A 26496-nucleotide genomic window follows, 5' to 3' on the forward strand; every position below is an offset into this window, starting at 1 on the left:
AACCAGTCTGGTGGACCCTGCCATAAACAAGCTATACAACAGAAGGAGGAAACTAGTACAGAAAAGAGTAAAATCCCAAGAAGGAAAGACATCCCTGATCAGTATCAGCAAGAAACTACTATCCCTCATTAAATCATCCAAGGCTAGTTTCGAAAGAAAAATTGCCAATGACTCCAAAGATAACCACAAAGCGTTCTTTAGCTATGTCAAGAACCTAAGTGGAAACTCTTAGATCTGCTCTAAGTTAGTGCAGAATGGCACAGAATACACTGAACCGACTGATATTGCCAACACTCTGGCAGACAGGTTTAGTGCAAACTTCACCCTCCTCTCACCCCCTAAAGGGCCCATAACCATACCAGAAGAATGTAGGGCCCCCATCAATCACTGACACACAGGTTAAAACAGCCCTATCCAAAGCCAAAAACACAGCTTCAATGGGACCAGACTGTGTCTTACAAGAGCTCCAAAATGAACTAACCCCTCACCTAAACACACTGTTCAAACTCAGTCTCTCTACAGGCTACGTACCCACAGAGTGGCGCACAGCAACAGTTATCCCACTTCACAAAGGTGGAGCCACAATGGACCCCGGGAACTATCGCCCTATAAGCCTAACTAGCCTGGTCTGCAAGGCTATGGAACACATCAACATGGAACTCATTAATAGAGACATTGGGAACCTCCAAACCTAGGACCCTACCCAGTTTGCTTTGTTAAGGGCAGATCATGCCTCCTAAACCTGGTGGACTTCTTTGAGACAGTTACCAAGGCATTAGACGAGGGAAAGGAGGCCCACACAGCCCACCTAGACCTCGCAAAGGCTTTCGACACCATTCCTCATTCTAGTATTATAGACAAGCTCACCAGTTTGAACATAAACCCCTATGTCACGAGATGGGTTGCCAACTGGCTCATGGATAAAACCCACATGGTGAGAGTTGCAGGCTCTATGTCCAACTCTAAACCAGTTACAAGTTGCGTCCTCCAGGGCTCAGTCCTAGGACCCCTCCTGTTCGGTACATATATCTCAGAGGTACAGGCAAGCATAGGAGGGCTATGGCTGACCAAGTTCGCAGACTACTGCAAACTTGGGGCCATAATTGATTCTCTGGCTGATACAGACACCCTCCAGATGGGTCTCACTGAGATGGATACCTAGTGTCAAAATCATGGCCTCTAGCTATATGCCAAAAAGTGCATAGTCATCCCCTTTGGAAAAAACAAAGTACCCGCGAACTACCACATAGGTGGTAGTCCCCTAAATACAGAAAATGTAATAAGGGATCTGGGGACCCAAGTAGATAGTAATCTCTCCTTTGATAATCATATTGCCAAGGTGGTTAGAAAATCCTTCTATTTGGCCCACCTAATCACAAAAGGGTTCGCATCTAGAAAAAAAGGTTATTGTGCCTCTCTACTCATCACTCATTAGACCCATCATAGAATACAACAGCCCATTTGGGATGTACCTTACAAGACAACTGCAGCAGCTGGAAAGACCAGAAAAGTACCTCACCAATAGGATTACTGGCCTCAAACAGATGCCCTATGCAGCCTGACTCAAGAAACTCCAGCTGTACCTGGTTGCATACCGCTTACTCAGAGGTGATCTCTGCCTGACATACAAGGCCATGTCCAACCCAGAATTGATGGACATGCTCCACTTAAAAAAAAAAAAAAAAAAATCCCGGACAGCCACACGCTCTAGAGATATAAACCTCACCACAACGATAAATAGGACATGCTGGAGGGATGGATTCCTATCGAAGAGACTTCCCATTCTTTGGAACAGGATTCCAATATACATCAGGCAGAGCCCCTCACTAACACTCTTCAAGAGAAACCTTGACGGGTGAATGGGAAACAGAAAATTTACCCCAGGGATCACTGCAGTGGCTCTGCTGGACAGTGACGCAGGGAACTAATGGCTCTGTTGGACAGAGTCACAGGGAACTAATCTAAGGGGGTGGCGAAAGCCAACACATTCTGGCTAGGCTTATAAATGTTCTTGGGCAGACAGCCTAGTACTTACCTATGAACCTATGAACATTCAGTTCTCCAATTGCTATTGATTTTTTCCATGCATCCCACAAACATGCTCACACCAATGCCCATAGTTTCTGCTCATTTGTTTCACAATGTAATCACTCTTGGGGGGGATGTTGATAGCTGAACCATTACGGAGTGGGGGTACTGCAGCTACCACACCGCAGAAGCAGAGAGTTCCTCTTTCTATAACTTGTTCTTGGTTTTCCTCCTCTCCCTGGGATGCTCACTATGCAATGAAATCATGTACTCAAACAAACATCTGACAGACATCCACTGACACACTACTGGTGTCTCAATATCTGCTGCCTGTAGCTGCAAACCATTCATCACCAGGACACTCTATGACCAATAGACTGAGTGCATTACAAAAACAGGAACAGGCCCCTTCTTTGTGAAAGGACTAATTTTAACAGTAGTGATGTTTTCTTGGAAGAGTTAAAAGTGGCTAAGAAAGGAAAAATTAACAAATGAACAACCATAGCCCAAGGAAGAAAGGCATTCCAAGTTGACCTGATACAAAAACTTGAATAAAAATCTAAACATATAATTCAATGAAAATGTATTTTCAAAGACACTTAAATTCTAACCTATCTACAGCTTTTAATAAGTAAGCATGTAAGAATGGAAGTGCAATGCAGTGACACAGTGGGATTAAGTAAAAACAGCAAAAATATGGGCTTGTTCTCACTGAAGTATCACTACTTTTTCTCACCTTTTCACTGCTGAGTTTGAAGTCATCCAAAATAGTGATGGCCTTTACTGTTTCTTTATCCTGAGCAGTTCTCAAGAATATACTCCATGTATACTTGTAGATGAGTCTGTTGTACTACATTGAAATTAAACAGAAAAAGGCCATTACAATTCAGTGTTCTTGGACTTGTAACAAAACTTGTCTATTTTAACATTGTTCAGTGTATGTCCTGTGTGTAACAAAAAACACCATCCCCAACAAACACACACCTTTCCTTGATAATACAGCTTGTATATCTTAACGTCAAGTAAGGTATGCATTTACTAGTCACCCAGCAAAGTTTCTTCTACTAAAGCTTAGATGCTTGTATTAAACATTAGCACATTTAAAATATACTTTCTGCATTATTATTGGGCAGCAGATAAGAACAGTTTAGTCTACTGCCCAACTATGTGGAAGAAACCTCTGCAATCAAAATCAAACTTGTGAAGGATTTAAAAATAAGAAAAGTATCTTTTGGCAAAACTGGCACCGGTAACATTCTGGTCAGTAAAGGCACCTCTTACCATGGTACAGATAAAAAAGGCAATGGAACACTTTAAAACCTTCCCAACTTACTACCACAGTTTCTTACTTCAATATACGTGGATCGCCTGCTCACTGGCTTCTTTAACATATTGCTTCAGAAGTAAGAATGACTTAAAGCTAAGGAGCACACAGTTTTACATTATAGCAATAACCCATGGCTGGGTGTGGGTAATGCTGGATTTACCCACGGCTGGTGTGGTTTGGTCACGAGGGTGAAGCCCGGGTGACCAAATAAAGCCAACCGTGGGTAAATCCAGTATTACTGATACCCAGCCGTGGGTTATCGCTATTATACAATGCTGCTTGTTTTTTGTTGTGTTATGTTTGTGTTGCTGTTATTTAGGTTTTTGTATGCTTTAGTTTGTATTCTTGCACTTTGTCTGAGATAAAACAGTCCACAGTTTTAGTTCATGTTTATTTGTCTTTTTATTGAAATTCTTTTCCTTCCAGCTTCTATGGTATAGCTGAAAAACTCTGGGTTTCCCTACATGCTCTCCAGCAGGACCTTTTCGTTAGTTGCTTTGGAGGTAGGTTAGGGAAGCTGGGACAGTACTTTTCCGTTATGTGCCAGTGGAAACACAAGGTTAAGAATACGATTCTACGTGTTTCCCTGATAACAGAAAAGTACCATTTATTCTAAGTCCTATCATGAAGCAGAAGTACAGCACAGGTGAGATGAGAGAGGCAGCCGCTTTGTTGTTGCTTAGTCATGTCTAGCTCTTTGTAACCACAAGGAACATAGCACACAAGCGCTTCATGTCAACAAATGCTTCCTTAAAATCTTGCAAATTTCATATGTATCACTTCAGTAATAGTACCTATTTTCAAAATTTCAGCAAAGAATTCAAAATTTGCTTCTTTTACTTTTGCCTTTTTTTTTTGTAATTTTGTGGGTCTCAAAATTATAATACGGAGTACAGCAATATAGTTTAACTTCAGTCTTGGAGAGATAAACAGACTAACGCTTTATTAAGAGATTTATAACCTAAGGGGAGTGTGAGCTGTAGGGTGGTCTTCAACCACCAAAATTAATTTCATATAGCTTTCTGTAAAGCAGGTGTCTTGACCCATCTGACTAATCACAGCATCAGAAAGAGTGCCCCTTCCTTGTGAAAACAGGCTCACTTTATACCAATGAATAAAGGGGGAGTCATCAAATGACACTACTGTTCCGTTATCGGGCCAACAGCTCTAATTGGCACTTGAAATTCATGCTAATCCAAAATCTGTTATTCTATCAACTTTATATGTTTGTAAAAGCAATATTTAAAAGTTATCCATATTTTTGGCCCTTTCTCCCCCAATTATACATGTCTTTGTTCAGATTTCTGTATCTTACAGGTTGAGAGGTATGGAGCACAGAAGGGCTTCCCAAAGTGAAAGTGTTGTACAAACACGTGATGATGCAGCCGTTTCTCTCAAAGGCTGCTCTTCTGCTAATGTGAAGTATTTGACTCTGCTGATTCAGAGTGTCAGAAAAGCTTTGTTCGTGAACCGAACAAGGTAAGTAAGGGTGATTAACTGAGGGTACTTGCAGCCAGTGAGCTTTCTAGGTACATTTTAATTGCTTAATGTTGCCATGCTGTTGCCAAGTACGGCCGATTTATATTTGGTCTTTGAAGATGGTCACGCATGAAAATGATCTGTTAGCTAGCACCCCATTTACCCAAAGTTAGTACACAAATAAACAGAAAACCTGCACATTACGGCTGCAGTTGCACAGAAGTAGCACTCTGTAGCTTCAAATAAAAATTCAACCCTGCCAAAAGTCTTGTCATGGGATCTCTGTGCTACTCGCCGAGTACTCTAATACATCGCTTACATATATTTACACACACCAGTATATTATTTCGTGTGCCATTTCTGAGATGGTGAGCACTTTTCATCTTTTGCTATAGTTAGCCGTGCAGTTTGTTTTTTTTTTTTCTCCAGAAGCAACAAGCTGACATTCTAAGGCATATCCATCAGGGAAGTTTCTACCCATTTCGCCAGGAAGATTGTTAAGTGAAGAACCGTTTTGATGTACGTGTTTGGGCAGTGCTGATGTGATTGTTTTCCTTTTTATGTTTGGATGTAGTATATGTAAATAAGATGTTGGTTTTATATGCCTGATGTACGGATTTGGTTCCAAGTGGTCATTAGAGCTGTTGCCCCGATAACGGAAAAGTACCTCTGACACTAGTGATTACAAGTCCACTGCTAATCTGAATGCAGTGACAAAGACAGTTACTGGTATTTATAGAATAATATAATAATAATAATAGGTGATGCATCCCTTACCTAAGGAATGCATTTCTACTTGCATACCAAACAATTCAAGACCCTAGTCGCCTTTAAATCCAGTTTTGATGATTGGATGAGTAACCCAATTTCACTCCTATGGTATGCAGCATGGCTCTTTGATCAGGGCAGCTAATACAATGACTAATTTATTTGGTTAATAATATACTTACATTTTTTGGGTTGCATTGGCTTGACTACTTAACAGTCATTACTTCCGCATATGTATTAAATATTTATGAACCAAAATCCAACAAAGAGAACAGTCATGTGCAAGGATCACTGCAATGAAGATACAAACAAGTGAAGCATTTTAAACAGGGAAAGCACATAAACTATGGAGACAGAATAAAAACAGAAGGCACAGAAATCGCTTATCTTAACTCAGGCACCTCTTGAGAATACCTGCTTTTTCACTGCCGTTCTCAGACTATATTCAGTCAATTTTATAAGTCTTTGTAAAACTTTTTCTTTAATCTTTTAGTAATGGTACACTTTACCATAACAATGATCAGCAAACTGTCACTGATTGAGTCCTGGTAATCTATGGTGCTTTTTGCCTAGTATTCTTTACGGTTAGATGTCCCATTCACTGAACAAACCTTTTCTATTGTCAATGAATGAATTCGCTGCTGCACATCATGCGAACAAAACGTACAAACTTACCATAACAGTAGATGTTCGAATACATCATCGTTGCTGTAGCCTAAACTATACGAGACATCGTACATCTCAATCTCTAGACAAAGCCATAAATAATGAGTGGGGAAGGGGGAAACAAAGGTTCCAAAATAGGGACAGATTTTAAATATTGCATACATTTTCTGAAGGGTATGAAATCTGAAACTCAACTGTCTGCCATTATTTCCTAACTTCAATCCTCAATGACTTAACAGGAAAAAAAAAAAAAATATGATTAACAGACCTAAAATATGAGGCAAAAATCTGAATAGTTGAGAGGTTATGTGAGACATCCAATGAAGGACTGGATCTGTCAAGCCAGCTTACAAAGCTTTAAGACACCTTTCATACACCTTAGACACTGCACCACTCAAGGACATATAGAACCAAAACACTAGTGTATTCCTGCCTCAGAAAGGATAAAACCAAAACAACACGGTTAGTGCTGGGGAAACAAAAAAAAAACATATATACACACCCTGGCAAAAAAGCAACCCGCAAAAGATGGAGGGAGTGTGCATCTTACGCAACACTAATCTATTCAATCATCTCAAACAATTCTGTACTCATCCCTCATTAGACCCATTATAGAATACAACGCCCCGTTTGTTATGTACCTCTCAAGACATCTGCAACAACTGGAAAGGCTACAGAAATAACTCATTAAAAGAATCACAGGCCTAAAGCAGATGCTCTATGCTGACTGTCTAAAAATATTCCACCTATACTCTGTCGCATATCGTCTACTCAGAGGGGATCTCTGCTTAACATACAAGGCCATGTCAAACCCAGAGCCGTTGGACATGCTACACTTAAAGAAATCCCTCAGACACACACGCTCCAGGGATCTAAACCTTGTCATCACAATGAACAAAACAAGCTGGAGGGATAGGTTCCTGACCCAGAGACTCCCCAGACTCTGGAACAGACTGCCCATACATGTCAAGCAGAGCACCTCTTTGGCCATCTTCAAAAGGAACCTTGATGATTGGATGGGAGATAGGACATTCACCCCAGGGATCACATCAGTCGCCCTGCTAGACATGGGTCCAGGGAAGTAAATACTGTGGGAGGAAATAGCCATGGAATTGTTATGGCTAGGCTTGTATAGGCCCTAGGGCCTATAGCCTAGTACCAACCTATGAATCTATCTACTGTTATGGTGAGTTTATTTACACATCTGTACTATGTTCATCATAAGATCACTTCTGCAGCAGCCTAAGCTATATGGGATGAATACCAGAACTTGGACAAGGTGGAGAGAGTAGGATCAGAATCCAGTAGCACCTGGAGATTAGTTCTAGCAAAGCCTGCTGTGAACCTAGAAAATTAATCTAATCTAATTAATAGTGCTTGGCCAGTTGTATACTGATGACCACATTACTGCCTAGAATATTTTTGGAGTCCACCCCTTTCCAGAATGCCAAAAAGTAGCTAGACTCTGGCAGAGTGGGCCATGACTTTGCCTGGAAGTGTCTTGATATAGCGAGAACAACAAAAAAGAATAGTATGGGACAACCATTTAGAATTTGTTTTGACACTGTAGCTCCCTTTTTTTTTCTTTCTTAGTAAACAGCTGATTAGCAATCTTGAAGGTCTTTGTCCTGTCAAAACAGTATTGGAGGTGCCTGTGGACATCCAGTGTGTGTAAAATGATTTTCCCCTTATTTTTTAGGTTCTGGAAAGAAAATAGGGAGATGAAATGGCTGGCTCAATGTAAAGTGTTGTCACAACCTTAGGCAAAAGAATAATTTGTTTCCGACGTAATCCTATCTTTGTGAAAAATACAGCAGGGATGACTCACCATGACAGCTTGTAACTTAGTGCTCTAACAGTAACACTGTTTTCCAAAACAAAAAAGAACTTCAAATCAGCCTCATGAGCAGGTTCAAAAGGAAGCAGTGTTAAGTTTTTCCAATACAAAGTTAAAATCCTAAGAAGGCAGCACCTGCCGAAAAGGTGGACAGACATACAAAACCCCTTTCAAAACCAGTTGCACTTGAGTATATAAATGAAAGCAAATTTGACCAAAGGATGAATTTTAATAGAAGACAAAAAAGGCTAGAGTATAACTTGCACAAATACTGCAGAATCACAGCAGTCTAAGCTTTACAAGGGTCCCAGTTTTCCTAGTTGTTTGGCACCAACTAGAAAATCTTTTCCACTTACTTATATTTATATATATATATATATATATATATATATATATGGGTCTAGGAAGTCTAGGACACATGCTCAACTAGCATATGTCCGAATCACAAAACATCGAACACACATACACGAAAGCGCTTAGTTCAAAAAAAAATCTACATTTCTGATTACATTTCTAACAAAAACAATGGCAAACTGCAATGGCAAACTGTTATACAAATACACTATCTCCCAAGCCTGGAACAAGCTCTCATCTAACATAAGGTACATCAAACATACTAACAATTTTAAAAAAGAGCTAAAAAATTTCCTGTACAACTCATGGTCCTGCCCCTGCCAGAATTCTACATAAATCCCCCTTTTCTTTTCCTTCCTTAATTTTACTGCTCAAATTGCTCACAACTCTGATGACAGAACCAAACTGTAGATCATCTGCAGTTCACATTTTAACTGCAGTTCATATTATCTTTACTTTTATGTTTACATAACTTATATCCTTCATGTGCTTAGCAATTTGTATCTTACTGTCAATGTAATTTTCACTTGTATATAACTTTTTGCTCTTATCTATTCAAGATGTTTAACAGCCTTTTGTTAATTTAATTTCTGACCTGTATTGCTTTATGTGATCACCATTTTTTTATTTTGTTGTTTAATTCAAATGTACATTTTTGTATTTTTTTTTTCTTAAACTCATATGTACGTTTTGTATAATATTTGAAGCATTTAATACTGCGGTGGTGGTGCTGCGGTAGCGTTGTCGCCTCACAGTTAGACGTTGCCCGTTCGATTCTCAGAATGTCTTCTGTGTGGCGACATGCGTGAATGGGCATTCCTTCGTTGAAGATTGTGCGTTAGGCCCGGTAAGCCAGTACGTAAAAATCTACTGCCAATCATTAGCGGACGGGAGTTCCGCTGTGGCGACCCCTAACCGGGAAAAGCCGAAAGACACAAACAAACTGTTTTGAAGCTTTTCTCCTTGGTCTCCTCTGAAAATGGGCTCATTGGTCAGTTGGACTAACCCAGTTAACAAATGTCAAATAAATATAAAATAAAATCTAGATACGGAAAAATGTCAACTGCCCTATCGCCTGCAGTGGCCTACTACAGGAGCCAAGTACTTTGTAAACACTCTTGGAGCTGTTTACAAATCAAAGCGAAATCCAGAAAACTGAACATTTAAACCAGAAACTGAGGAAAAAAAAAATCTCAGTTTGGATTCTTCAAGGTCAGATCATTCTTACTCAACCTTTTGAAAAAGTCACCAAAATAATGGATGGTGGTAAAACAGTGTACACCACATTCCTCGACCTGGCCAAAGCTTTTAATGTAATCCTCACTCAGGCATAGTAGAAAAGCTAAATAACTGGGAATAAACAGCTACGTTTACCCGCTGAATTGCCAAATGGCACACAGGATGCAAGAAATTAAAATTAGAGACGTTACCTCCACACAACCAGTCGGCAGTGGAGTCTCCCACAGTTCTGTGCTGGGACCTCTCATGTTTGGCTTCTATTTCTCCGAAGCAAAAAACAACAAAGGGCTCTGGCTGTCAAAGTGTGCAGATGATCAAGTTAGGGGCAGACACTGAATCCCCAAATGACTTAGCCATTCTTTAGGAAGTTTCATCCCACATAAATAACTGGTATCAAAGTCATGCACTGAAACTAAATGCAAAAAAAATGTACTATCATATCCTTAGGGAAGTCATCTACCCCAGAACTACCACACTGACAATACATCCCCAAGATATGACCAAGGTGTTCGAGATTTGGGAACTTAGGTGGACAATGACCTAACTTTCGATCAACATGTGTCCATTGCTGTAAGAAAGTCCTTTTATATTGCACAGCTTAAAAACAAAGGGATTGTGTCTAGATCTAGGGATGTCATTGTCCTCCTTTACTCACTACTCATTAGCTGAGTCATTGATTATAATATCTCCCAGAGCATTATCTGTCCAGACAGACACATGCAACTGGAATGTCCACAAAGATACCTTACTAAAAGGATACAAGGCCTAAACAATATGTCCTACATGGACTGACTCAAAGCCTTGTCACTACTCTCAATATCCTACAGACTGCTAAAAGGTGACCTTGGTCTAGCATTCAAGGCATCCTCTGACCAAATACTGATGGATTTACTGCACGTCAGCAAGTCAAATAGCATAAAAAATACTCCGTCTATGGATCTACATCTCTTCTGCAACATCAACAGAATGGTTTAAGGAACAGGTATATCTCACAGAGGATACCTCTGCTCCGGAAGAGACTCCCCACCCATGAAAAAGAAAGTTGAACTCTGTCCATACACAAGTACAACTTGATTCTTCAGAAAACGTACCCAAGGACTGCCCCGTGTACTACCAATGGACAGAGGCAGCTCCTAGATGCTTCATTCCATGCATGGGTCCCCTCAAATTATCTATGATACGAGTCCAGTTATTTTCACTAGGGGTGATATATTATTGACCACTTGATGGGTAAAGTCAATCTGAATGAGATAGGACAGGTTTATTCAAGCACCCAAAAGGAAACCTGCTAGGCTTAAAATTGCCCACAAGGGAAGTTAGCTAGTACTTGAGTACAATGTTTCTAAAAACTTTGAGAACTGGAATTTGACAATAAACACCTTTACCTCCTGAGTTAACAGAAAACAGAGCATTCAGAATTTAGAATTTTGATGTAAAAGTTTAGAAAGAAAGATCTAAGATGGTCTCCAGGTTCCCTCTTTCTTGGGCACCAAAAAGATTCCAAAATAAAATCTGCTTCCTGTTAAATCAGGGGGAGGGGACAGGGAAGTTTGAGTAGATGGATGCAGAGGAATCTCTTGATAAAAGGGAAGGGCATTCCACTGCTAAATGTAGCCCTTTCAATGACTCCCAGTGCCCAGGTGTCTGAATTTACCTGGTGCCACAGAGGAATGTGAAGACTTGCGCTTTGGGATAGCTTTACAGGATTACCAGGTTGGGAAGGAAAACACACAGTAGGGGGCATATTGTCAGGCTGTTATTTGAAAATAGTCCCAGCTCTTGGGAGGACCATCCTTTCTTCTTGGAATTTCCTACCATTGCTTTCTGAAATTGTATTTAACTTGCTAAGAATGCTTATTTTGATTCCTGAGTGGCAGAATACATTCCATCATATTTTGTAAGGAGAGCAGAAAAGGTGGGTAAATCCCCTGTAATAACTCTTACCTTTGATCACACTTTTAAAAGACCTCAGCAGAGGAAGAGCGAGAGAAACAGAAGTTATGTTCTTACCATAACGTTCCATGTGTGTTGTTCATCCCGCCTTTGTTCTTACACGTGGGTACGGAGCCGATCCATCAGCTCCGCGTCAGCCGCTTTCCAAGCTCAAGATCTTTGAGTAGCTTGAGGCACAGTCCCTATTCCATGATGCTCTCTTACCAACCCCAGATCTAGTTTGCTGAACCCAGCAATAAAAAATACAACTACGCACCAAAAATACAATATATACATATGTATATATTTATTTACAATTAGTTAAGAGATATTCTGGCTGGAAGGAAGGACAGTAGTCAGACCAACCAGACCACCAGTCATACCCGTTCTTCCAGAACCCGGAGAGGGAAGGTGGGAGAGAGTGTAAGAACAAAAGTGAGATGAACACCTCACATGGAACGTTATGGTAAGAACATAACTTCTTTATGTGAAGTTGATAAATCTCGCCGTTTGTTCTTACACATGGGTAGCGTCCCAAGCACCCAAATCCTGGGCGGCTCACGGGAGTACATTCCTGAGAAAGGTGGAATCAAAGGAAGCCCTTGTCCCTGGAGGCCCTGTCCACTTTGTAAAGAGTGATAAACGTATGAGGTTTAGACCAAGTAGCAGCTGCACAAATGGTGTCCAAAGGTAAACGGGCTGTGTAAGCCAGAGACGTAGAAACAGCCCTGGCAGAATGAGCTTACACTTCACGTTCTAAAGGTTGGTTAGCTGAAGAATATACAAATGTTATACAATCAGAAAGCCATTTAGACAATGTAACTTTGGATACAGAAAGAACCTTCTTATTATCTGAATACGAAACAAAGAGTTGATCCGATTTTCTAAATTCCTTTGTTCTGTCCAAATAAAACCTCAATTGTCTGTGAACATCAAGTTTATGTAACGTACTCCAATTTATTGGAATGATGTCTGAAAAAGGTGGGAAGCTCAATAGACTGGTTTAAATTAGCCTCAGAGCAGACCTTAGGAAGAAAGGTAGGATTTGTCCTGAGACACACACTGTCGGGGTGAAAGACCAGATATGGAGGTCTGATAGAAAGTGCTTATAGTTCAGAAACTCTACGCACCGAGGTAATAGCTACCAAGAAAACTGTCTTCCAAGAAAGAAACTTCAGAAGGCAAGATGACGCTGGCTCAAAGGGGGGAAGCATAAGTTGAGAAAGCACAAAATTTAGATTCCAGCGAGTAAATGGATGTCTGATGGGTGGCCTAAGGTGATGAGTCCCTTTCAAAAAAGCTTTACATAATCTGTGGGACATAATGTTAGAACCTTTGCATCCCACATGAAAGTTGGATATAGCAGCCAATTGAACCCTTATAGTAGCAGCTGCCGCACCATCGTGAAAAAGCGAAGTGAAGAATTCCAGAATACTATGAATAGGAGCAGCATAGGGATCAATATCATGCAGAGAAGCCCAATGAACAAATTGCTTCCATTTGCTGTTGTACAGTTTCCTGGTGGAGACTTTATGAGAAGAAACTAGAATATGTTGTACCACGGAAGACAATTTATATGATCTGGCTAGGTTAGGAAGTGGAGCAGCCAAGCTGTCAGTTTAAGGGAGAAAAAAGAAGGGTGAAGAACTCCCAACGAATGAGTGAGGAGGTCTGGCACTGGGCCCAGAACCCAAGGTTCTTCCACTTGGTATTGCTGAAGGAAGGGGAACCATATCTGCCGAGGCCAAAACAGGGCTATCAGAATAACAGTCCTTCCCAAGCTTTTGGCTTTCTGTAAGAATCTGGGGATCAGAGGGGTTGGTGGAAAGGCATAAAGGAGACCCGAGGGCCAATCGTGTATGAGCGAATCCCTTGGGCTGTCCCCCGGTGGAAGGTACAGGGCAAAGTAGCTCCTGCATTTGGCATTCATCAGGGATGCAAAAAGGTCGCAGCAAGGCTGGCCCCATCTGCGGAATATCATCTCCGCCACTTGTTCTTTGAGGGACCACTCGTGAGGCAACAGAATGGCTCTGCTCAGTTTGTCCGCTATCATGTTGGATGACCCCGGGATGTGCGTTGCTATCAGAAAGCGCCCGGTGGATACAGCCCACTGCCAAATTCTCAGGGCCTCTCGGCATAAGGGGTAAGACTTGGTTCCCCCTTGTTTGTTGATGTACCAGACTACCAACATGTTGTTGGTCTGTATTGCAATTGTCTCTCAAGGTGGAGAGTCGTGAAAGTGTTGCAACGCTAGAAACACCGCTCTCAACTCTAGGACACTGATGTGCAAATGGGATTTCAACTCTGACCAAGTGCCTTAGACAGTTCTTCCCCCACCCTATCAGGGAAGCATCCGTGGTCACAGTGGCTGAGGGAGGGGGAAGTACAAATGGGTGACCTACAGTTACGTGCTGGCTGTTCAACCACCAAAGAAGGTCTTTTTTGCAAGCATTTGTCAGTAGAATCTTGTGTGTCACTGGAAGCTGTTGATAAGACCACCGTGTGAAGAGTAACCACTGGAGTATCCTCATGTGCATTCGTCCCAGAGGAACCGCTATGAGCATCGCTGCCATGGTGCCTAACAGCTTCAGAACCTGGAATGCAGGAACTCTTCTTTCCATTAACAAGTGGGGCACTTGACTTCTTAGAGAGATTACTCTTGCTTGCGGCAATCTGACCAAGGTGGTGGTGGTGTCTAGATCTGCTCCTATAAAGGAAATATGCTGCGATGGCAATAAAGCAGCTTTTTCGAAATTTATGGTTATGCCTAACTGGGAACACAAGTTGATTGTGTAACCTCTGGAGCGAATCAGTTGATGCCTGGTGGTGGCGGTGAGGAGCCAGTCGTCCAGATATGGAAACACTCAGAATCCTAAATGTCTCAGGTGAGCCGTGAACACTCTGGGGGCTGTGGTGAGACCAAAGGGCAGCGCTCGGAATTGATAGTGACTGGCCCCCAGCCGGAAACGCAAGTGATCTCTGGATGGTCTGGCTATTTTGATGTGGTAGTACACATCTTTGAGATCAATAGAGCACATCCAATCGCCTGTTTCTAGAAAAGGTAGTATCGATTGAAGCGTGACCATCCGGAACTTTTAATTTTTGACAAAGGTGTTGAGTTTGCTGAGGTGCAAGATGGGCCTCCAGTCCCCCATTTTCTTTGGAACTAAAAAGAACCTGGAGTAAGTTCCGGATCCTATCTGGTCCGCCGGGACTGGCTGGATGACTCTTTTTTTTCTAGCAGCTTGTGAATTTCTATGGCTGCTTGATGCCGCACACTGGGTGGAATGTCTGGGATTCTTGTACGAATAGAAGGGGATTCTGAAAAGGGAATGATGTATCCTCTGGTAACTATGCTTTTTACACAAGTATCTGATGTAATTCCTAGCCAGGCTCTGGGTATAAAGCCAAGCGACCCCCCGACTGCTTCCAGAGCAGGACAGTCAGGCCTCATCTCAGGAGCGCTGATAGGGCTTGCCAAGGAACTGCTCCCTGTCACCCTGGTTCTGTGGACCCCCTCTGCCGCCTGGGCGGCGTCTACCATTATAACCTCCTCCTCTGCCACTGGAGGGGAGATCACCATGTGTGTTTTGGAAAGCTCCTCGGGGTTTCCAGAACCACATTTTTCTACCTTTCTGCCTTTTGGGGTATGGTCTAGTAGGGGTGGAAAAACAGACTCCTATGGCAGATAGAGTCTTTCCCTCCTGTTCACACTTAGAGAGAGTCTCCTTGACTTTGGGCCCAAACAAGGAAGAGCCGTCAAATGGGGTGTTGACAAAGGAAGACGAAGTCTTCCGCAAAGGAGCATAAGCGCATTCAGGATCGTCTCCACAGAGGTATGGCTAAACCTGCTGTCTGGCTCGATCCATTGGCTGCATAAGAAATGAGCCGCATGGACGAGTTCACAATAGAATTAAGGGTGCTAAGTTGTGCCGTCCCCTTCTCAGAGATAATATCATCTGTGTTGCCCTGTAGAGTATCTCCAAGCTCTTTGAGGAGATCTCGTTGAAGATGGGTAAAATGGGTTAAATAGTTAAATCTCATTGCAAATGTCGCAGAACTAAAGATGAATTTCCCATATCTGTCTATCATCCTAGAGTCTCTGTTAGGATGGACAGAAGAAGAGGTTTCTGACATCTCTTTCTTGGTAGCCGCTGCCACCAACATGGCATCAACGGGAACTCCCTTAGTAAGAAAAAACCTGTCTTGGGGGAAGGTGATAAATTTGTTGGGTCTCCGAGGGACCGGTTCTATGGAATCAGGAGACTCCCATGCCCTTTGAGTGACCAAATCCATTAATTCGTCATAGGGCGGAGAAACCCAGGAGGGTGGAAGGTTGAGACCCAAAGGCCTTCAGGAGCACCGACTCATCCTCAGTAGGGGTAAGGGACTGCCAGTCGCCCCTCTGCCATAGTATTTCCAATATGTCTGCAAATGAGACATCCTCCGAGGGGGACCGTGGGGACCCTTCTGATCCCTCTAAGTCAGTGTCTGATGTTAAGGATTCCTGACGGGAATCCAAATGCCTCCCTCTTGCACACTTTCTTCCTAGGGACCTCATCAGTGGGGCTTGATAAAGTCTCCGTGAGAGCAGGGGTCACCCGATGGGGTCACCTGAGGCTCTGGGTCTCGACGTTTGGTAGGAACCTGTGATGTAGAGACAGAACGCAGCCCTTTAGGGGAGTAAGAGGAAAGAGCCGAAGAGGTAAAGGTCTTTGCAGACATGATCCTCCTCATGGCACTGAAGGCACCGGTGTCTCGGCCCAAGGAGTCACCAGTTCCGAGAAAGACAGCAACCTCCTCGGGGCCAAGGCCATGGGCTCCACACCAGAGGAAGGAGCCAAGCTCATCTGCACCAAAGCCCCGAGAGGGAGAGTTGGAACCAACGCCTTGGTTCGACTCTCCCCTCCGGAACCAACAAAAAAGAGTGTCGGCTAAGAGATTCTTCGATCAGAATTGAAGAAATCAAGGTTGATGGGGCCAAGGGCACTGGAACCGGCCTCAGCTCCGAGGGTTCCACAAGTATCAGATTTTCTCTTTTCCCCCCTTTCCGGGGGGGGTTTCCCGGGGGTTTTTATTAGGGCCTTTGGAGGGGCGAATACCAGAAGTGCCGGTCATGCAGACTGCGCAGTACGCAGGGTACTAATGCGCATGACCGACGCCATTCCTCAGTCTTTTCTTGCCCCAGATGTCAGAAGACCCAAAAGACAAGTCCCAAAACAACCTGCACCAAAACATGTACAATATATACAGTAAGATATATACAAAATATAAGCATGTAAACTCACTACACAACCACCCTAAACACAGAGGGAAGGAGGGAGGGTAATTGACTGCAGCAATGGAATCCTCGAACATCTACATTTATGGTAGGTACAAAACTGTACTATGTTCTTCCTTCCATTGCTGCAGTCCTGACATTGGGTAGAATCCCAAAGCAGAGGTAAGGGAGGCTGGCAAATATAAAGAGCAGGAGCTGACAACATGCCTTGTAAAACAGCTGTGGCAAAACCAGCCCTAGACTTAGAGTATAGGAGGTGATAATGCTTAGAGAAAGTATGCACTGAACTCCAAGTAGCTGCTTCCAGAATATCCTTAGTTGCCACCCCTTAGAAATGCTGTTGAAGTGGCAGTAGCCCTAGTGGAATGAGGCCTAATCCCAGCTGGAACCTCTTGCCATGATGGGAATAACAAAATGCAATGCAAAAGCCAATCCACCTAGAAATAGTTTGTTTTGACACAGGCTTGCCCTGTGAACTCAAAGCAAAAGAAACAAACAACTGCTGAGACTGCCTAAAATCTTAGTCCTGCTCAAATAATAGCAATTGCCTGTGTACATCTAAAGTGTGCAAAATCTTTTCCCTTTATTTTGGGATCTGCAAAAAGTAGGCAAATGAATAGTTTGGTTTAAAGCCACACTAGAAACCACCTTAGGCATAAAGGAAGGATTAGTAATGATACCCTATCCTTATGGAAAATCAAAAGGGCTCTACTGCCATAAGGGCCTGCAACTCAGACACCCTTCTTGCAGAAGTAATAGCCAACAGAAAAGCAGTCTTCCATGACAAATATTTCAATTCAGCAGTAGCTGCAGGCTCAAAAGGTTGTAGAGTAAGTTTTTCCAACACATAATTGAGATCCCAAGCAGGAGTAGGAGCTCTAGTTGGGGGTCTTATATTCTTTGCCCCTCTAAGAAACTGCTTGAACAAAGGATCAAAACAAAGGTGGGTCACAATCATAGTGAGCTGAAATTGCTGCAGCATGAATCTTTTTGGAAGAGAAGGACAAACCTTTGCTCAATAACTCAGTAAGATATTGAAGAGCCACACTCAAATTAGGCTCTGAAATCTCCAAATTCTTTGCTGTACTCCAAAAAAAAAAACCTCTTCCATTTTTCTGCGTACACTCTCCTAGTACTAGGCCTTCTAGCTTCCATAATCACATTTAAAACTTGTTGAGGAAGTTGAGACCTGCTGTTCAACACAGAATATGCCAAGCTGTGAGATGAAGAGATTGAAGCTTGACATTGAGCAGATGACCGTCCTTCTGAGATAACAGATGAGGAATCAGAGGTAAAGGCCATGGAGGCTTCTTTACAAGACTCCTTAGAAGTGGGTACCAGTGTGCGAGGCCAATCTGGAGCTATCAAAATCATCCTTGGCCTGTCTTGTCTGACCTTTAGTAATACCTTTGGAAGAAGAGGAGAGGTGGAAAGGCATAACATGAAGGTTTTCCAACTGAAAGACAGAGCATCCACTTTCCAAGCTGTGTGATGAAACCCTTTGTGCAATACTTTGGCAGCTGGTGGTTTAGTGGAGAAGCGAACAGATCTATGTCTGGAGTTCCCCATGACACTGTCAATTTCTGAAATACATGAAGATCCAGTTTCCACCGTGGGGATCCATGATTTGTCTGCTTAACACATCTGCTAAGGAGTTCTGTGCTCCTGGCAGAAACCTTGCCTGAAGAGTAGTTGCAGGCTTAGCAGTCTCCCATAAAATCATTGCTTGCCTGCATAGAGGATAAGAATGTGTTCCCCTTGCTTGTTGATGTACCACATGACAGTTGTGTTGTCTGTTAGAATCAACACCTGCCCTGGAAGAAGTAACTCCTTGAAAGCCATAATGCAAACTGGACTGCTAACATCTCCTTCATGTTGATATGTAGATGCTGTAGTCTGGCAGGCCACTTGTCTTGTATCCACTTTCCATTTAGATGAGCTCCCCAAGCATGTCCGAGGCATCTGTCGTTAAAATCTGACTCGCCTCTGGCGGGTCACAGAGAGTCCCTTGTTTAGGTGACATTCCTGAGCCCACCACAAAATTCCTTTTGAAGGCAAGGTATTATTTGAATGACAGTGTCCAAATCCTGGCAGTGCTGTGTCCATACTTTGTACCATTATCCTCATATCATTTGGCATTGGAAGAGATCACCATGATATGCTTGAAGCTTCCTCGGGGGTATATGACACTTTTTCTTTGTCCGGGGTTGGCATCTGGGTGGAAAAACAGACTCCTATGGCAGATAGAGTCTTTCCCTCCTGTTCACACTTAGAGAGAGTCTCCTTGACTTTGGGCCCAAACAAGGAAGAGCCGTCAAATGGGGTGTTGACAAAGGAAGACGAAGTCTTCCGCAAAGGAGCATAAGCGCATTCAGGATCGTCTCCACAGAGGTATGGCTAAACCTGCTGTCTGGCTCGATCCATTGGCTGCATAAGAAATGAGCCGCATGGACGAGTTCACAATAGAATTAAGGGTGCTAAGTTGTGCCGTCCCCTTCTCAGAGATAATATCATCTGTGTTGCCCTGTAGAGTATCTCCAAGCTCTTTGAGGAGATCTCGTTGAAGATGGGTAAAATGGGTTAAATAGTTAAGCAATCTCATTGCAAATGTCGCAGAACTAAAGATGCGTTTCCCATATCTGTCTATCATCCTAGAGTCTCTGTTAGGATGGACAGAAGAAGAGGTTTCTGACATCTCTTTCTTGGTAGCCGCTGCCACCAACATGGCATCAACGGGAACTCCCTTAGTAAGAAAAAACCTGTCTTGGGGGAAGGTGATAAATTTGTTGGGTCTCCGAGGGACCGGTTCTATGGAATCAGGAGACTCCCATGCCCTTTGAGTGACCAAATCCATTAATTCGTCATAGGGCGGAGAAACCCAGGAGGTGGAAGGTTGAGACCCAAAGGCCTTCAGGAGCACCGACTCATCCTCAGTAGGGGTAAGGGACTGCCAGTCGCCCCTCTGCCATAGTATTTCCAATATGTCTGCAAATGAGACATCCTCCGAGGGGGACCGTGGGGACCCTTCTGATCCCTCTAAGTCAGTGTCTGATGTTAAGGATTCCTGACGGGAATCCAAATGCCTCCCTCTTGCACACTTTCTTCCTAGGGACCTCATCAGTGGGGGCTTCTGATAAAGTCTCCGTAGAGCAGGGGTCACCCGATGGGGTCACCTGAGGCTCTGGGTCTCGACGTTTGGTAGGAACCTGTGATGTAGAGACAGAACGCAGCCCTTTAGGGGAGTAAGAGGAAAGAGCCGAAGAGGTAAAGGTCTTTGCAGACATGATCCTCCTCATGGCACTGAAGGCACCGGTGTCTCGGCCCAAGGAGTCACCAGTTCCGAGAAAGACAGCAACCTCCTCGGGGCCAAGGCCATGGGCTCCACACCAGAGGAAGGAGCCAAGCTCATCTGCACCAAAGCCCCGAGAGGGAGAGTTGGAACCAACGCCTTGGTTCGACTCTCCCCTCCGGAACCAACAAAAAAGAGTGTCGGCTCCGAGATTCTTCGATCGGAACTGAAGAAATCAAGGTTGATGGGGCCGAGGGCACTGGAACCGGCCACAGCTCCAAGGGTTCCACAACTATCAAATCTTCTCTTTCCGGCTCCGAAGGCTCGACTAGCCTTGGAGGAGGAGTAGAACTCGTAACAGGGAGGGTCGCAGGCTTTAAAGTCAGTTGAGACGAATCCAAAAGCAATATGGCCAGAGCCGGGTTCTCTAAGAGCCTCTGCACCACACGGTCCACATCAATGTCCGAAAGGGTCCTGGAAGAAAGGGTCGAAGGAGCCGAAGAAGCCACCGACCTAAGGATCGGAGACTTCAACACTTCCGACACCGGTTCCAACACTGGGATTTGGCTCCGAGATATGAGTTCGGTGCACGGCTCCAAAGACTGAGGAGCCGGCGACCGAGTCTTCCCAGAGGTGCTCGGAGCCGAGGACCTGGGCTCCGAGGACACCTTTGAAGACTTCGACCCCTTCGAGGACTTGGAGGTCTGGTCAGTCTTGTCCAATGCTTCCTGAAAGTCTGGCTTCAACAGCCCTCTATCCACCAACTTCCTTCGCCTTTCTAACATAACCCTGCTACTGAAAGAGTGGCAGATAGAGCAATCCTCTTGTAAATGTACTGGCCGTAAGCAATACACACAAGAAACATGATTATCAGTAATGGGCAGGTACACCTCTTAAACCCCGATTTCTGTTTTTCAGACATGACAGTATCAAAACACGAATTATCAGATCCCTGATAATATATATCTAAATAACAGAATTATCAGATAAACAACTCTAGAAAGTTCAGATCCCTGAACAATCTATCTAATAAGATTAAAGTAATATATATATATATATATATATATATATATATATATATATATATATCGACAGATAACACCAGTATGTTCAGATCCTAAAGAAATAGTCTAAATATGCACTCTATGTGACAAACAACAAGGGGATAGGGAAAGCAACCTGACAGAGCCCTGTCAAGTAAAACGCCAACTAAAGGATGGCCAAAGGCCTAAGAGTAACCGCTCCAAGTTTTAGAAAAAAAAAACAAATATAATATTGTAGTTAACTCACTGAAAAAAAACAAATAGCTGAAATATATCTAAAGAATGGTTACTGGCCCGAGCTTCTCCGAAGATCGTGCGATCCATTGCAGCAGCAAACTAAATCTGGGGTTGGTAAGAGAGCATCATGGGACAGGGACTGTGCCTCGAGCTACTCAAAGATCTTGAGCTTGGAAAGCAGCCGACTCGGAGCCGATGGATTGGCTCTGTACCCACGTGTAAGAACAAACGGCGAGATTGAACAACTTCACATTACACCCTTACCCACAGAAACACTTGAGATCTCAGCTTGATATCCTCTGGTAAATTCTGTGACTGCATCCAGGCAACTCTTGTCAACACTAACCCCATGAAAGCTGCTTTAGAAACATCAGCAAAGTCATAAGCACATCTGAGACAATGTCTGGTTATCTGAGACATAGTGAATATGAAAGAATTCAGTGATGCCTTAGTCTCTGAAAAAAAAAGTCAACAATTACTATGTTTTTTTATTTACTAACAAAAGACAACAGGAAAAAAAGGAATTTGTGCATCTGTGGCTCTTTGATTATTTATCAGACTCGTTTGTGTCAGGTAGCTGGCTGTCGCATAAAATAATGGTTGCAAAGAAGGCATCCTCAAAAGCTGGCAACACAAGAGCAACAGCTGCAGGTAAAAGAAATATGTATAATAAATCATATCTTTGTTAAGATTCTAGTATTACTTTTTGTTTCCATTTAAAACTGGAATGCCTTACATAACCTTTTGCAAGCCTAGCCAATTCTACGCATCTGCTTTAGGAGAAGAAAATATCTAGCTTTATTGATTTATTTTTTCCTCTGGGAGTCTCCCAAAAAAGAGAGTACCACTCATAGGAGGTCCCCTCCCCAAGAATGAAGCTCCTCAGAGAGGGTTAGTGTTCCCCTAGTTAAGTACAGCTCTCCTCTATGTGAAAAGGGCAGCTGAACAGCTTGCAGAGGACGTGCCTACCTCCCGGTTCTTATTGACTTCCTGAGGAATGGCACCAGGAGGAATAAGAAAAAGTAATGAGCGGTGTAAGGAACAAAAGGTAGTCACCCATCATCTGCTGAAGCAAAGGGGAAGCCGGAGTCAAAAGTAGAGCCTTCCAGAAAATGTTTCTTTTCTTGCTGCTCTGGGAGGGAATGGTCAAGTTACCAGGGACCTGAGGTCCATGTCCTAGACACAAGAGGTGTCTGACAAGTGATAGATGAGCCTTGAAGAGTTGGTCTTACCTCACGACTGAAAAGTTGATCGTTGAGGTAAAATGTTTTAGTGACAACCTCCAAACACACTAGCCCCAGTCACCAACCAGCTTTTAATAGAAAAGTAACACTTTTTTCACAAAAAGTGATATTTACAAGAGAATCCCCACAAGGAACAAGGAATGCCTGTAGACCACTAACGTTGTCTAATAAGCAGATAGTGAAGCCTAGGCAGAAACAGGAAGTTTAGAAATAAAAGTTTTTAGTAACACCAAACGCACAGTGTCCTAAAACCCCTAGAATCAATTTTGATAGAAAAGTAACACTTTCTTCAACAAAAACTGATATTTTTTAGTGGAATACTCACTGTAAAGCAGAACTATCAGTCACAAAAGGTGTCTTACAATCCGATAACAGACAATAGAAGTCTTACCTCCTGATATTTTTATGGAACATTCTTTGTTGACAATTAAACAAACCAGTCCCAGCCCTTAACATTTTTCTTTACAAAAAATGATAAAGTGGAAGGTAATCCCCAATGGGGGTGCTTATCTGCCCAGCCTTGGTGAAGCACTAGTCAACTGATTATCCTTCAAAGTCTGCACAGCAGCACACTCTTCGGCAGCAGAAAAGCTCTGAAGTTTTGGCATCCTAGATAAAGATTTTGTCTTACCTTCCTTGAGCTAATGCTAGAGCATGTGGGACATGCCCTAATGATTTGGAAGCTGGCCGGCTTATCAGGCACCTTTTGTGGTTAACAGGCAGTTTCCTCCTTCACATTCCTTATGTGGGTTGTTAATTAAAACAAAAAATCAGTGTATTCTTTAATTCCAAGATGTTTTGTTGACTTTGTATTTCAAAATGGATACATTTTTTCTAGCCACTTTATATTGATATGCATAAGCTTAACTATAAATTGTCACATATGGTCTTTTAAACAGTTTGGTTGCATACATCCACATTTTCACTTAAATATTATCACTTGAGACAGTTTCATGAGTTTTATTTTAAAAAGGCATGCATAAATGGAAAACAATAGCACTGCCAATGTACCTGCATGGCTAAAAGGAAAATCACAGCTCTGATGCAACACATTTCGGCAGAAAATACTGTGCAAACCTCAATCTTCTGAACTATCTTTTTGTCCAAGTATTCATTAAAACCAGTCAAGTTTCAAGATATGCTTTTGCAATTTTACTCATAAAAGCGTAAAAAATCCTAGAGGCGCAGTACTTCTTTAAGTGTTATGAATGAAATAAAGTCTCAAATAAATGATGATAAAGCAAATGCACCACAGGCAATAATTTATTACACAGGGCTTCACAAATGTAATGGTGTCTGCCTTTATAGCATGACCAATTCAGTTAGTCCATATAAAGGTATTTACATTTCATGAAATCGTATTTTGTCAAAATTCTGGCAATACAACATTTTAAAAACAACCCATTGTTAATGTTGTCCCATTATTAAGAAAGATAAACCTATAAACTGAAGTAAGAATATTGATTTATGCTGGTAAGCAAGTGGAAGTCTCCTAACATATGAGGGAGGTGGGAAGAGGTAAACCCAAGATGACTTTCAATATAAAACAAATCCAGAGCAAAAGATCTACCACACACCTTATTTGTTAAGTAAACTAACAAAATATATCTTAAACCTACTGATTAACTTAACCAATTTGAAAAGCAGTGGAACGGGCAAGCTAAAAAAAAATACTTGTATCTAAACAATGATTATGCCACAGAGTGCACAGTGCTAGTCACTAAATGATGATAACTAATCTCAGTTTTAAGTCTCACCTAAAAACTCTCTCTACACATACCACATGAAGGCATGAGAAAGCAAAAATAAGCAGAATTTTATACTTGGTAATGCTTTCTAAGAGTCCTTGCAGCAAGTCTGTGCAGTGACAGAAACCTGGTTCAAGGCTCCAGAGAGCACCCCAGCACTACCAGGTTATACCTCATTATCATGCTTTTCGCCCCAAAAAACTCGGACCGAACCACAAAAGGAGGGGGAGTATCCATATTTATCAAGGATACCCACACCTCCAGGTTAGTGACGTTGCACGAAGCATCAGAAACCATCCATGTGCAACTAACAGTGGGCAAAACTGCCTTTCGGTTTATAGCATGCTACAGACCACCGTCTCAAAATCAGGAATCCCACTCGGCTTTCCTGAAAACATTGGAGAACACGAAGATCTCTCCAAACACCATTATACTGGGTGACTTCAACTACCCAAACATAGACTGGGAGCATTACTCAAGCCCCAACACCCTAGCCCAAAGGTTCCTGGAATTTATAAACTCAAATGCCATGGAACAATTGGTCACAACTCCCACAAGAAGGGAAAACATACTTAACTTGATCATCACCAACATGGGACCCTATGCTCCACACCAGAAGTATACCCCTCATTGGCAAGATCAGACCATAAATTAATTTCACTGGATATCCAAAACCCACCCCCAGCCCAGAAAACCACAGTGAAAAACTTCTCAAAAGCGAACTTCACACTTCTCAAAACCGAGGTGGAATCCTTCAAGGCCCCCGGGCCAGTGGAAACTACAGCCCAAACCACAGAATCCTATATAAACGCATTCTATGGACACCTCCAGGAATGCATGGATCATGCTATCCCAAACAAAACCAATACCCAATCGTCCAAAGGCAGGCGTCCAGTCTGGTGGACCCCAGCCATAAATAAGTTCATAGGTTCATAGGTTAGTACAACAGAAGGAGGAAGCTACTACATGATAGAGCAAAATCCCTAAAAGGGAAGGCATCTCTGATCAGTACTAGCAAAAAATTACGATCCCTCATAAAATCCTCCAAGGCCAGCTTCAAGAGAAAAATTGCACAGGACACTAAAGACAATCACAAGGCTTTCATTAGCTATGTTAGAAACCTGGGATGCAACTCCCAGATATGCTCAGAGTTGATTCTAAACGACAAAAAATACAGTGAACCCACAGACATTGCCAACATCCTGGCAGACAGGTTCAGTGCAAACGTCCCCCCCCCTCCCAAAAGAGCAAATATCTATCCCAGCAGAGTGCAGCCTCCCTAACATCTCAGATGCGCAGGTGAAAGCTGCCCTCTCCAAAGCAAAAAACACTGTTTCAATGGGACCAGACGGAGTCCCGGGTTGCGTCCTACATAACTCCAAGAAGAACTAAACCCTCACGTAAAACTGCTGTACAATCTCAGCCTCACTACAGGATATGTACCCAAAGAATGGCGTACAGCAACAGTGGTCCCACTCCACAAAGGTGGTGCCTCAACGGACCCTGGTAACTATCGCCACATAAGCCTGACTAGCCTTATCTGCAAGGCCATGGAGAGGATCATCATGGAACTCATAAACAAAGACATTGGGGACCTACAGACACTAGATCCTACCCAATTCGGCTTTGTCAAGGGCAGATCCTGCCTCTTGAACCTGGTCGACTTTTTCGAAACAGTCACCAAGGCCATAGATGAAGGGAAGGTAGTCCCACATAGCCTATCTGGACCTCGCAAAGGCATTTGACACAATACCCCCACTTGGGCATCATAGATAAGCTATCCAGCTTAAATATAAACCCCTATGTCATAAGATGGGTTGCTAACTGGCTCAAAGACAGAACCCACAGAGTCAGAATTGCCGGAGCCATGTCAGACTCGAAACCGGTTATAAGTGGTGTCCCACAAGGCTCTGTTCTGGGACCTCTCTTGTTCGGCATATACTTTTCCGAGATACAGGCCAACACGGGAGGACTATGGCTGACCAAATTCGCAGATGACTGCAAACTCGGCGCCATAATTGACT

At 42.9% G+C, this 26496-nt stretch overlaps 1 protein-coding gene across 1 annotated transcript in view; it reads right to left on the minus strand.

Moving 5' to 3' along the window:
* CDK17 (cyclin dependent kinase 17) overlaps positions 1 to 26496 on the minus strand; it is a 1919677-nt gene that overhangs the window by 1386154 nt on the left and 507027 nt on the right. Inside the window, exon 2 of the mRNA XM_044087623.1 lies at positions 2765 to 2878. The gene's annotated coding sequence lies outside the window, so the exon portion shown is untranslated. The remainder of the gene's footprint in view (positions 1 to 2764; positions 2879 to 26496) is intronic.

This window comes from Protopterus annectens, chromosome 11.part0, assembly GCF_019279795.1.
Source record: "Protopterus annectens isolate FY-2018-M chromosome 11.part0, PAN1.0, whole genome shotgun sequence".
NCBI classification, from domain to species: domain Eukaryota; kingdom Metazoa; phylum Chordata; order Ceratodontiformes; family Protopteridae; genus Protopterus; species Protopterus annectens.